We start from the raw sequence: 13,424 nt of genomic DNA on the forward strand, positions 1-13,424 counted from the left end.
CATTTTTTGCAAAAATAAAAAAATTAAAAGATATAACTTGACAAATGTTAACATTATTTATGAAAAGATTAATATCCATAATGAAAAAAATTATATTTTTATAGGTATGACCTGATAAAACATACCATAAGTATATATGTATATATGAAATATAATTTAATATATAGTAATAAAGAGGTTAAAACAAAGCAGGCTTCCAATATAACTCTATTTCAAAATGTATTATAAATTATGTAGTATGCAGTGTTGATGGGAAAGTTATGAAACCAACATTTTTAAACACAGGAGATGATGTTGCAAAAAGATAGTTTTTTGGAATAATTTGACAATATGTGTGAAGGAAAATAATCATATTCCTATTTTTTGATAATGGAATTTATCTGAAGAAAAGAAGGAACTATAAAGCTTTTACAGATCCATATCTATAATAATAAAGTAGTATTTAATAATTCATATCTAAAACTCTAACAAAAAATAAAACAATGAGTTTGATAATGTTTTGGCTATTTAAATTTGAAATAACAGTTTAAGTAAGCCTCTCAAATACCTATTATGACCATGTATAAAGTGGAAAATAGTAACTACAATTGTAAAAATTTACTGTTTATAAAGGAATTTCACTTATTTCATCTGACCCGCAAACAACTATTTAAAATAATTAAGGATAACATAATATAGTAGATAAGAGCTTGGGTTCTATAAATTGACAAGTAGTATTTAAACCTCAGCTTATGGAAGTTTGGAGAAACATAGTGAAATGAGAGACCTCTCCAAATCTCTCCCCCTGAAACAACATCTAAAACTCAACAAAAAACACGCAAACTGCACACCACATGTCTGAGTGTGAGATCTGCACATAAGAGCTACCATAGGTCAGACCCTGGGTATTGGCCAGTGGACTGGGAAATAAAGAAGCCGCCTCTCTCACCCTCAGGAGCTACCCGTAGGAGAAGGGGGCAGAGGGAAAGAGTGGCAAGTTCCCTGAACAGCCTTGCCCAGGAGAGTTTGTGAGTTCCACACAGCCAGCAGCAGGGCCCAGTCATCAGGGCAGAAAGCAGAGAAGAAGATGGCAGAAAAACAACAGTTGATTTTTACTGGCTGTGGTTGTGAAACCAAGGCTGAGCCACAGACTCCAACTCCCAACCCAGAGGGCCTCTCCCCACATTCCCTCTGAAACTGATCACTGCAGAGCCCTGGGGGAATTTGAGCAAACACTACAGAAACTGTTGCTAACATTGATAGGAACTGAAACTGAGGGTAGAAAGCATGACTAAATATCTACAAAATAAAAATTTAACAAAGACGTTATTAAGACTTTATATAAAGCAGGGATCCAAGAGGCTTAGATATCATCTACTGGAAAGCAAAAGAAAAGTGCCTTCTTTGCAGCAGGCTAAAAAGAGTCTTTATATAATAAATCTTCTTTCTGGAAAAAAAGCAGAATATGTTTCCATTAATGCTCAGGCAGAGAAATAGTCCATTAAACACCATGAACTACCAAAGTGACAAATCATCTCAGAAAGAAAGAGAAAGATCTCCAGAAAATAAGCATACAGACATGGAAATATGCAACTTAAATGACAGAGAATTCAGGATAGTACTTCTGAAAAAACTCAGTGATTTCCAAAACAAGTCATATCAACAATTTCAGGAATTGAAAAAACAACTAAATGAGCAGAGCAAGGAGACTGAAACCCTCAAAAAGAACAGACTAGATCTATCTTCTGGAGATAAAAAAAACACATGGCAAGAGTTGAAAAATGAAATAGCAAGCTTTGGAAATAGAGTCGACCAAATGGAGGAAAGGATCAGTGATATCAAAGACAGAAATATAGAAATCAATTAGAAGAAGAGAGAAACTGAGGAATGAAAAATAATGAAAGAGAAATACAAGAACTAGCTGATACCATCAGGAAACATAAGAATAATGGCATTATTGAAGGCGAGGATAAGGAGCAGGGGCTAGAAAGCATTTTCGGACAAATAGTTGACGAGAATTTCCCAAATTTAAGGAATGAGCTGGAGCTTGGAATGTGAACCTCGGCTTATATACTTTAAGTACAGTGTTCATCTTCTCTCTAATTCTTGGCTTTTTAATCTGTAAACATGAGATAATTAGATACTCCTCTATGGATTCTTTAGAAGATTTAGATAAAGCATTAATGTTATCATAGAAAGCTGTTACTATTTCATTGTTCAAATAATAAAACTGGCCATCGGCAAAACATATGTTGTCTAATATCATTCATTCAGCAAATATTTGCATCAGAATTTGAATTCAGGCATCCAAATAACACAAATATGATATGCTGTTTTCATCTGCACATAATTATGTGTTTTGTGACCTCAGCGCAAGAATGTGTTCTAAAAAAAAAAGTTTTATTTCTCCCAATTCCTAGCATTATGCAATGTACATAGTATGAGTAAATAAACTTAAATGAATGATGTTCATTAAATGAGGAATTCCCGGAGCACCAGTTCTCAGAAGATTAATGGAATACTTTAAAGTGCCCCAACATGAACTTCCTTAACTTACTTCACTTTTGCATGAAAATCTTTTTATTCATTCACCTTCCTTTATTATTTTTTGTAAAGACAAATCTGCCACCTTTTTTCTTGGTGATTTATTTCAGTGACTCAAAAGTAAGAATGTTATCTTTCCTCCTATCATCGACAGGTTGTTTCAATTACACATTTCATGATATAATAAAAATAGGGGATGCAATATTTCAAGTACATAAACTATAGATGCATAGAGAAAAAACTGGAATATAATAAAATGGTTGCTATTTAGAGTTGTGGGGTAATATCCCAACTTTTAATACATATACATATGTAATATGTATATAATATAATACATAATATATTATATAATATATTAAATATGTAACTAATATGATACATATATAACTAATGTAATATATTATGTATATAACTAATATATAGTATATGTAATATATAATTATATATGTAATAGACAATATATAAGATGTGATATAAAATATATTACATATATAATATATATATTAGTACTATACTACTTTAAGAGAAAAAAGGAAGTATAGGAGAAGAAAAAGATAAAGGCTGGTAAGGGACTTATTATTAATTATTTTTCTAACTGCCTATATTGTTTGTTGTACTATAAGCATTTTTTTTTTGTCATAATGATAGTCATAGGACTTGATATGCAATTTATTTTAATCTTATGCTTGTTATGTACCCTGTAAGTTTTGTCACTTTACTTCTTTTCTATGTAGTTTTTTAAATTAGTGGAAATTTTATGAATAAAAGTTCATAGAATGTTTTAAATGTATGGTTTTTCTTGGTCACTATTGTGGAATTACTACAGTACAAAATAGAAGTAATCTTTGTAGTATAATATCAAATGATTCACCTTGTTAGTCTAAAAAGTTTACTCTCAGTGGTAGGAAAAGGCTATGTCTATTTCAAATAGATGCCAATAATTTATTTTACAACCATGAAGATGATATTGAAGTGGTATTGTAATGATCCATTTAAGTGGTTAAGGATAACAAAGTTTGTGAATTGCCACATCTGGATTTGGCTTATTATGTGTGGAAGATACCATTTATTGATGCAAGCATTTGTTTGAAACATGTTACAGGTCCTTTTCTAGAAAAGCTATTATGAAGAAAAAGAAAAACTGTTTTTTGAACATGAAACATACACAAGTAACAGAAAGTCATTCTCAGGCTTTAAAAAATTATTTTAGTCATACTGGCCCAATAATACTGAGTTCTTATACATGCCTTGCAATTTTTTCCAGTGTTTATGTGATATTAATTACACGTCTGGACTTTTACACAACTCCGTCACAAGATAAAGAGAGAAAAAGAAATGTTCATCTTTACTTCTATTTCATAACACTTGAGATATACACAGTCTCAGGTTCTTGTCTAAGGTCAAATCAATAACTGCATTTATTAGTTGAATATTCTAGTCTATTTAGAACATATTGTTAAATTGATTTTTGTTCTTTTCTGCACTATTAACTACCATAAGTGTTTAACATCCTTTTTAGGACATTTATTATTCATGAATATAATATTAATTTATTAACATGATTTCTCTTTGATATATTTAGTTTCTTTTTGATATATTTTAGAGCTTAGGGACAGTAAATATCTTGTTTACATATTGTATGTAATGTTTTGCATGCAATTTTATATTATCTGTCATTCTGTTGTCTCTTCTCAAAGAATCTACTTTCATAGTTACTATTGGTTGGACAGTGAGTCACAACACAACCTCATAAGTTGGCAACACTGAGTCGTATTAAGGTGTGCACACCTGGCTGAGGTTGGACCAATGTAATAACCTAGCTCAAAATTTGGAAATAAGACTCAAGAATAGTCACTAGATTATAAATATAGATTAGACATAAATATAGATACAGATATGAATATAGATATGTGTGTGTGTATATGTGTGTGTGTGTATAAATTTTTTTTTTCAGTTTCATAATCTGCCATTTGCAAACTGGAGACCCAGGAGAGCTTATGGTGTGACTCAGTCTAAGCCTGAAGATCTGAAAAGCAAGGGAGCTAATGGTGTAAAATTCGGTCCTAAAGCAGGAGAAGACCAATGTTCTAACTGAAACAGGCAGACAAGAGAGGAACCAATCCTCTTTTTTCCTATTTCTCGTTCTGTTCAGGCCATAAGCAGATTGGATGATGTTACCCAATATTCTAATAATCTGAATTGTGATTCACATATTGGTGTCTACCAGAGGCACCAAACATTAGCTCTATTTGCCACTGACCCTTCAAGAACCACTGGATCTGCTGGATCATGTAGCTTCAAGTGGCTGAGTAGCTTGTGCAACATCCTGGAACTTTTGCACAGACTTTTCTTATTCTCGATCCCACTCAAAACTAACAGCTTTTACAGTCACTCGGTAAATGATCTGGAGTGGCATATACAAATGAGAAATATTTGTCTTCAAATCCAAAAAATTTCAATAGATGTTGTGCCCTTTTTATTTGTAGGACAGGTCAGATACAGTGACTTATCCTTTACATTAAAAGGAATGTCTCGACATGTCCCATATTACCAGACATCTAGAAATTTCACTGAGGTGGAAAGCCCCTTCAATTTTATCTAATTTAATTCTGTCTAACATGCAAATATCTTACCAATATACTTGGTCTGGAGTAACTACTTTTTCATCCTCTTTCCCCAAGTTCTCCTGTCATTGTCTAATGGGCTTACAAACAAAGCTGTCATGGTGACAGAGATAGAGGAAATGAATGGACTCAGTGAAATGGGAATTTCATTCACCAAGGCCAACCTGGCCACAGTCATCAGTCTACCAGCCGAAGAGACTAAACCGTATCTCAAATATTATACCCTTGCCTGGACTGATAAGTCAGTTACCTAGTGGTAAGTTGATTATATTGGACCACTTTCATCGGAAAGGGACAGTACTTTGTTCTTACTGGAATGGACATTTACTCAGCACACAGATTTGCCTTCTCTGCATACAGTGCTTCTGTCAGAACTACCATCCATGGAGTGACAGAGTGCCTTATCCACCATCATAGTATTCCACACAGCATTGCTGTGTGAAAGAATTTATTTAACAGCAAATTTAAGTAGAGCAATGGGCCAAGTAGTGTCCACATGGGGCAGCTATATTTCATTTAAAGAAAGATGTATTCAAAAAAGGAGGTAAAGAAAGAGAGTAGTTTACTACACTCAGACTAGGAATTCCAGGGTTTACAGCAGGAGGATTTGGAAGGAAAGGAAGCATAGTAACTCAGGACAATGGAAAAGAGTTGCACACATTGTGAAAAAGAGAGTATGAGAGACTATAAATGATTCTAGAGGCTTACTTAGTGACTGGACAGAAAGAAAACAAGAATGAAATATAGGATGCATTTAGTTTTGATAGTGTATTAGATAAGAGAGGCCCTTAAGTCTAATAGAATTTACATGTTTTATAATGGTTCTCGCACTTTACAGCAGTTTTAAAAAATGCCAATATTGGATAGAACTCCTACCCTGAAAACATTTAATTATTCAGTTTTGGGGCAAAAGATCTGATATATTTAAAAAGCTGCCCATGTAATTCTAATGCACAGCAGTGTCGACTACTAGTTATTAACTACTGATCCATTATATAAAAACAACTCCCAATGATGCCAGATTGGGATTTATGTATCTCCTCATCAGCTGGAGTAGCCATCTCAAGTAGGATAGGCAGAGTATAGAATGGAAGGAAATATGAGAAGTTAATCCCTGTGTCCTTTATCTGAGAGAAAAATTAGTATTTTGTAATTCCAAGCAAGTGTGGTAGGTGTTTGAAACCCATGGACAAAGAATTGATATATGGTTGAGTTTTTTTTTTTTTTTCTCTTGAATGTCTCCAGAATCAGTGTGCTCAACAACCTCAAAGTAATTCTAGGTCAGTCCCCACTCTGAGACTTAATTGTTTGTGTGGTAGCCCCTTGGTGGAAGTTTAGTCAATGAAAGAAACTAAGTCTTAATAGAATTAGTTTGATGAGATTTTTTTTTTTTTTTTTAGTGTCCTCAGTAGGTTCAGAGATCACCAAATGAAATTAGAACAGAATCTAGATCACAAAAGCAAATATATATTGGAAATGGAAAAACGATTGCAAGATTTTGAGAAATAAGGGAGTGTTTAGCAATATTTAAGATCATTAATAATAAATGATATTTATGGTACCAAAGTAAAGAATCACTATCGGCATGTATAATTAGATTTCTGTTGTTCTTACTGGTTACATGACATTTGTTATCTAACAATATATTTATCTTTACAAAAAGTTAAGTATCTTATTACAAAAAGTAAAATTGTAACAGACACTTAAAAAAAAGAACATTACCTAAAATAAAATTATTTACAATGAGAAAAGTTATGCTCACAGAAGGGAAAATTCTCTTTTGTGAGTTACTAAATAATTAAGAGGGACATAGATTCTCATATGTGGCATCGCTAGCCATAAATTTAGGGAAAGTAAGTGGAGAAAAAATAGCCATGCATAATGATTTATCTCAAGGAAACAAATTTCCATGATTTAACAAAATACAATTGTATAATAAAATTAAATGAATAAAAAAGAAAGTATAAGGTTATTTTCTTGTTTCTCCACAGCTTTTTAAGAAATATGAGCTTAAATCCAAAATAATTGGTAACAATTTTCTGAAACTGAAAATGAATTCTTCTCAATAATTAATTTTCATGTTTTACTGAAGGAAACATGTTCAAATTGAAATTTTAAATAAAATAATAATTACAACAAAAATAATATCAAATCAATACTTTTCAGAAATAAACCTAAATTATAAGATTCGGTTAGGCTGTAATGATTACATTCATATTAACTTTTAAACTACATGAACTCAGGAAAGAATATTCCAGTTCCTGTCTTTTTTCCTCTTTGCTCTTTGCTGTTTTTCTTCCAGTTATTCCCTCCATTTGGGTCTGCCCTCAGATGTTAAAGGCTATTATTTGGAGAATCTTTACACCATATTTATAAATCATTAAACTATAATAATATTACTAATTTTTTCATAACTAATTTTTAGGTAATTGTATTTTTAAGCAGATAAAACATGTAACTTTTATATAATCTTTACAAACTTAAAACAAATACACTATTCCACCCCTTTACACTCTCCCCATCTTGTTTCCAGAAGCATACATTTCAGTTCTTCCTAGTTTTACTCTTCAAGTTAATAGTGTACTATATTTGAATTCATCAATTTTAGACATTTCTTATAGTAGATAATGACTTAACCTTTTTTTAAATCACTTGTTCCTTACTGTTCTTCTAATATCATTATATCACAAATGAGGTTATGTTATCAGTGAAATATTCCTGCCAAAACAGTCTTGGATAGTCTGGATTGATTTTGATCTGAACTCTCTATGTTGTTATTATCCTAAGATTTCTTCTTACCATAATCTTAAGAATTTCCTTCATCTTTCTTTCATTGAAACTTCCTGATTCCTGAATTGTGTGATTTTTACTTTCTCAATTGGGGTGAAGATATCTGCAATAAACATAACAGGCAAAAAATTTATATTTAGAATATGTGAATAAACAAACACCAGAAATCTATTCTTACAAATAAAACAAAAATATCAACTAAAAAATGGTCCAAAGATTTTAGCAGATTCTTCATAAGGGTGGATATTCAAAAGACTAATAAGCATATGAAAAGGTGCTTAACATCATTAACTATCATGAGAAAATAGACTGAAACCAAAATGAGATAACACTACACAACCATTAAAATGGATATGATGACAAAGAATTGCAGTGTCAAATGCTGGCAAGGATGTGGAGTCGCTAAGTACTCTCCAGCATTGCCAATGAGTGTGTAAGTTATTAAAATAATTTAACTGAAATAACTAACACTTTAAAACCCTTTGCTGCTATTAAAGGCTGTGTTAGCTTCAGATCGAGATCACATAATTTATTTACTACCAAAGGTAAACAATTTCAGCTTTCAAAATCAATTTTCTTCAAATCATGTCTGGTTTCTGCCACCGTTATTAGTTTTTCTCTTCCTCTCACTTAACTATTGTGTACAAAATTCAACTTTCCCAACCAATTTTCACAATATTTTCACTTACACCAAGTATTTCAATACTTGAGTAATAACTAAGAGGATCCATCACCCACCTCAAGGACTAAGATATTCAGTGTCTCTCAAATTCTTTTATTTTCATTCTCTTCTCACATACCTCCTTATGCCATTCAGAAGCAACACAAATCTCTCCTCTGGCCTTAAGGACGGCAATATAAAGGCTATTTTTTTTAATCAAATCTAGCAGAGGCTATCAAGGTTTTTGATTCCAAACATTTAGACTTGCAGAGTAAACTTGTCTGTACCACATTTCACATAATATATTCAATTTATTTAGTAATGTGAAAGCAGATGAGAAAACGATAATTTGGCTAAACATATCTGGAGAGACCTTATAGTTGGGGCTCAGCAAACTGTTCTAATAAGAAGTGCTGTGTCATGGTTCATTTGATTTTATTATATAGCTATACACAGAGGAAGTACATTCACTAGGAGATTCTTTGAAAGAGATAACAAAGACTTTGAAAAGAGAGATAAGAGTGTCTAAACATTTAGATCCTTGACTTTTCAGTAGACCTACTCTAATTAATTTTAGGCCTAAGAAAAAGAACAATTCTTGTTTTGTTTTGTTTTTTAATTTCATTTATTTATTTATTTTTGTGGCTGATATGGAAGAAAGTCCAAATAATGGAGGAATCCAGTTTCCAATAATATGCAACATAGAGCTGGAAAATACTCTGCACTTAGGACCAGCCTAATAGAGTCCATGCATCAACTACTCATTCAATGAACTGGGAAAATGAACTTAACTGTTCCATTAAGTCAAATAGTGACCCCCCTACTTCAAGGGGCTGTTTGTTGTTAAATAGTAAATGTAGTGATGTAAATATAATGATTTTCAAATTACAAAATGAACGTAATTCAAGGAAGTATCATTTGTTATATTTTTGTATATTTTTCAAGAGCAGTTTCTTTTTTCATGACCAGATATACATATGTATATTTGTGTAATTGCTAATATAAACCCCATTACCCACTTCATCTTGGTTTAAACTATAATACCGAATAACACTACATGTGCCTAATTCAGTCTATCTCTCTAGGGGATAAACAAGTGCAAACATTTTGGTTGCTTCCTGTCAAAAAGAGCAGAGAATTTATTCTTGCTACTGAGAGTTTACTGGGCTATAGTGAATTGCTAAAGTGATTCTGGCCCTCACAAATGCAGAAAATATGCATTTTATAATTTCTAAATTACCAAATGAGTAGCTAAAAAAGTACTATTAGTATTTACTGTCTAATATAATTTCTATAATTGAAATTGTGAATTAGAGCAAACTTTAGAAATTGTTACTATATATATTTTTAATGGACTTACAGTTCATTAATGCAAATAATATATTTGTAAATTTGTGAGTTTGCTTATATAAACATATGGTCTTTAGACTTAGACATTTTGGAACACGAAATGTCAATGTCACAGACACATGCATATAAACATATAAATGTATATATGTATATACACATATACACATTTTTATGTACATAAAATATATAAGAAATATTAAAATAAATATGAGTTATTGATTAAATATTATGCTCTAATATTGAAATGTTGCCCAAATAAGATTAAATTTCACCTCATTAATGAAATAGCAAATTAAATTAAACATCAAATTTAACACTAGGGGGAAAATAGAGATATACAGGAAATAGTTTCTTAACTATTTGAACAATTTGGACACTGTTTTTTAGATGCTTAAAAGCTTACTCTTTTATACATTTAGTTTTTTATAGTCCCTATAGGAGGGAAGTACACACATTTAAGGACAGTAGTGAGTAATTCCAAGGGTCTGCAGGATCGTCTGAACTGCCACTCACTGTAGATATCGCTTGTCTTAAAGAAAACTTCTTGTGTCAAACCGCTGCCAAAGTCTATTAATAAACTAAAGCTGTTGAGCATAAAAAATAAAAATTATGGGAAAAGGGTAGCAGAAATTGAAATAATTTTATAGAAGTAAGTTTTGAAGTAGTATAGCTTTGTTGTTTCTATGTTCTATCAATAAACAATATAGTATAGTATGTTACAGTGATATAGTTTCTCTTACATTTTCAATTTATTAAATACAGACAAATGGCAGAAGTAAAATCACCAAAGCACCCTTTTTTCTCCCCACAGGTTATAATCACAATACTATTACATTGTCTTTTACATATTTCTATCACAGAGTTGTGCCGCAACATAGAAATCCCTTGCACAGTCTGGGTGAAACCTAGCCTTGATGAGACATGCTATAGTTTACCAGTGCTTTTTGTCCAGGCAGTGGTTTCTTTAAGACTTTTGAAATAGTGCCAATTGTTAAATCATTTTTATTGTTCATGCAGACTGAACATATACTACAAGTTTCTGAAAGTCCCATAAAAATTAAAATCAATTAGTAACCCCAATAATTTTGCATTGACCTGTAGAATACGATAAACCTGTGTTTGACTTGTCCATAAAAAATGGAATGATAACTTCCCACAGACTTAGGCCCAGTTGCAGTAACGATGAAAGTACCTGTGGTAGTTATGAGGAAAATCAGAAGTAGGAATTAAGAAAAGTTTCAGTTTTTCCCATAAAGAAATGCCAATGATGTACTGTAAATTGACAATAAGGTCATGTATTGGAGGAAGGGGAACATAGTAAGAAAATTCTTCATTTAAATATTACACTGTTCAGGTAACATAGACTTGGAAGGGAAGCAAATAAATGTTAGAATCTAAAATGTGCCACACAAAAAAACTAATCTTACCATTCTGCAAAGTTTCAAAAGATTATATATATTAGTTTCTTATTACTGTTGTAACAAATTACCACAAACTTGGTGGCTTGAAACAACATAAATTTATAATCTTACAGTCGGAGGATTAGAAGTCTTAAAATGAAGGTATGAGCAGTACTACATTCCTTCTGGAGGCTCTCAGAGAAAATCCATTGCCTTGTGTTTTCTAGTTTCTAGTTTCTAGAGACCACCTGCATTCTTTGGCTTGTGGCTCCTTCCTCCATCTTCAAAAGCAGCAGTACGTCATCGTCTCTCCTCTCCGATGTGTTTCCATCTTCACATCTTCTCTGACTCTGACTTTCCAACCTCCACCTTATAAGAACCCATATAATTGGACTAGGCCCACCTGGACAATCAAGAATAATCTCACCATCACAAGATCCTTAACTTAATCACATCTATAACATCTCAAAAAGTAACATATTTACAGATTCTTGGGATAAGGACCTGGACATTTTGGAGGGACTATCATGCGGCCTACCACACAATGTAAGAAAATACAATTTACATTTTACTAAGAGAATAAACTTTCTTTACTTTCTAGTGTGTGTTTCCCATCAGCAATTCTAAATTTTCAGAGTTGATACTCAAGGCTGTGGAAGTCTGAGGCCTACAAGGAGCTACAATTCAGCCTATTTAATTCGCATCATTAATGGAGAAATTCTTTGAATGAAAAAAAAAAATCCTTTGTCAATTATCCTGAGAGATTGGGACAGGGATTTCAAAATTATTTGTCATTGGAGCGTTCCACAGGTAGGAACTTTCAGCTATGAACTATATTGGAAGAAATGGATCATTATTTGTTTTCTATACTATTAAATATTTCATGGTTTTAATTATAATGAAGAATTTGGAGAATCCTTTAAAGTTTTTCAATGATAGGAGTTAAGAATCTTCTTTAGCTAGCCTGTAGAATTATTGAAATCACCACGGGAAAAAAATAACGGTTTTTGTTTTTTTTTAATTTTCAAAACATATGTTATAATCTTTGAATTGGACAAATATTACATAGTTGTTACCAGTGCCTTTGATAATGAGAGCATCTCTCTGAATATAAGGAAATGTCTTTATTTTCTTGCTTTTATTTAATTTTATGTTATAAACTTAACACAAAATATGGATTATGGTAGTCTTGGCAAAACCAATATAAAAGTTTGTTTCACTTCTCAAGGTGTAAATAATGAAAAGCTTCCATAATTTTGAATTATATGAATTATGGATTTACTGTGGCAGACGTGATGTTTGGCTATCCAAAATCATTCATATCCCGGGTCTCCCTCAGCTCCCTTTATTATAACATTGTAAAATACTAATATATTAACTTTCCCCTACTCTTGCAGCTGGGGTAGCCAAGGGCCTAGTTTCAAAAGATGAAGCATAGCATAAATTGCTTATTGGAGCTCAAGGAAATTACTTTAAAGATGGATGGAATCATTAGGAACACTTTTTTTTCTTTTCTTTTCCCTTTCCCGCTTCCTGTCTAGATTAGAGATCTGATTTTTGGAAGCCAGCCTTAGACCATAAATATTAATGTCATATGGTGAAGGCACCAGAGTAGGAAAAGGAGAAAGGACCTGAATCTTAAGCGTTTAATGCACTGTACTAGGACTGGGTTTTCTACATCTGTCTACTTTCTGTGTGAGATAAATGAATTTATTATTTATTTAAGTTGGTATTTTAAGTTTTATTTTGCTTGCATTAGAATATAACCTTATTATTGGTTTTTATTTATTATTTTTGACATTCTTTCCAAATTCCATATGTGTATATGTGTACACACACATTCATATTACATGAATATTTGTAATTGCTAAAGAAAAATAAGCTATAAAAATAATTTTTTTTTGCATTTATAATATTTTTGTGATAACTTCCTAAAGAGGAAAGTCAAAAGCAAATGTTATATATAAAATCATAAAAATAAATATTTCCGTTAAAATCTAAGTTACTAAAATTGTAAGATGACATCCCTGAATGCTTTTCTCATGTTTACTTCTGTGGGCCCCAAACTACTTCATA

This window comes from Rousettus aegyptiacus, unplaced genomic scaffold (genome assembly GCF_014176215.1).
Source record: "Rousettus aegyptiacus isolate mRouAeg1 unplaced genomic scaffold, mRouAeg1.p scaffold_m13_p_8, whole genome shotgun sequence".
NCBI classification, from domain to species: Eukaryota; Metazoa; Chordata; class Mammalia; order Chiroptera; family Pteropodidae; genus Rousettus; species Rousettus aegyptiacus.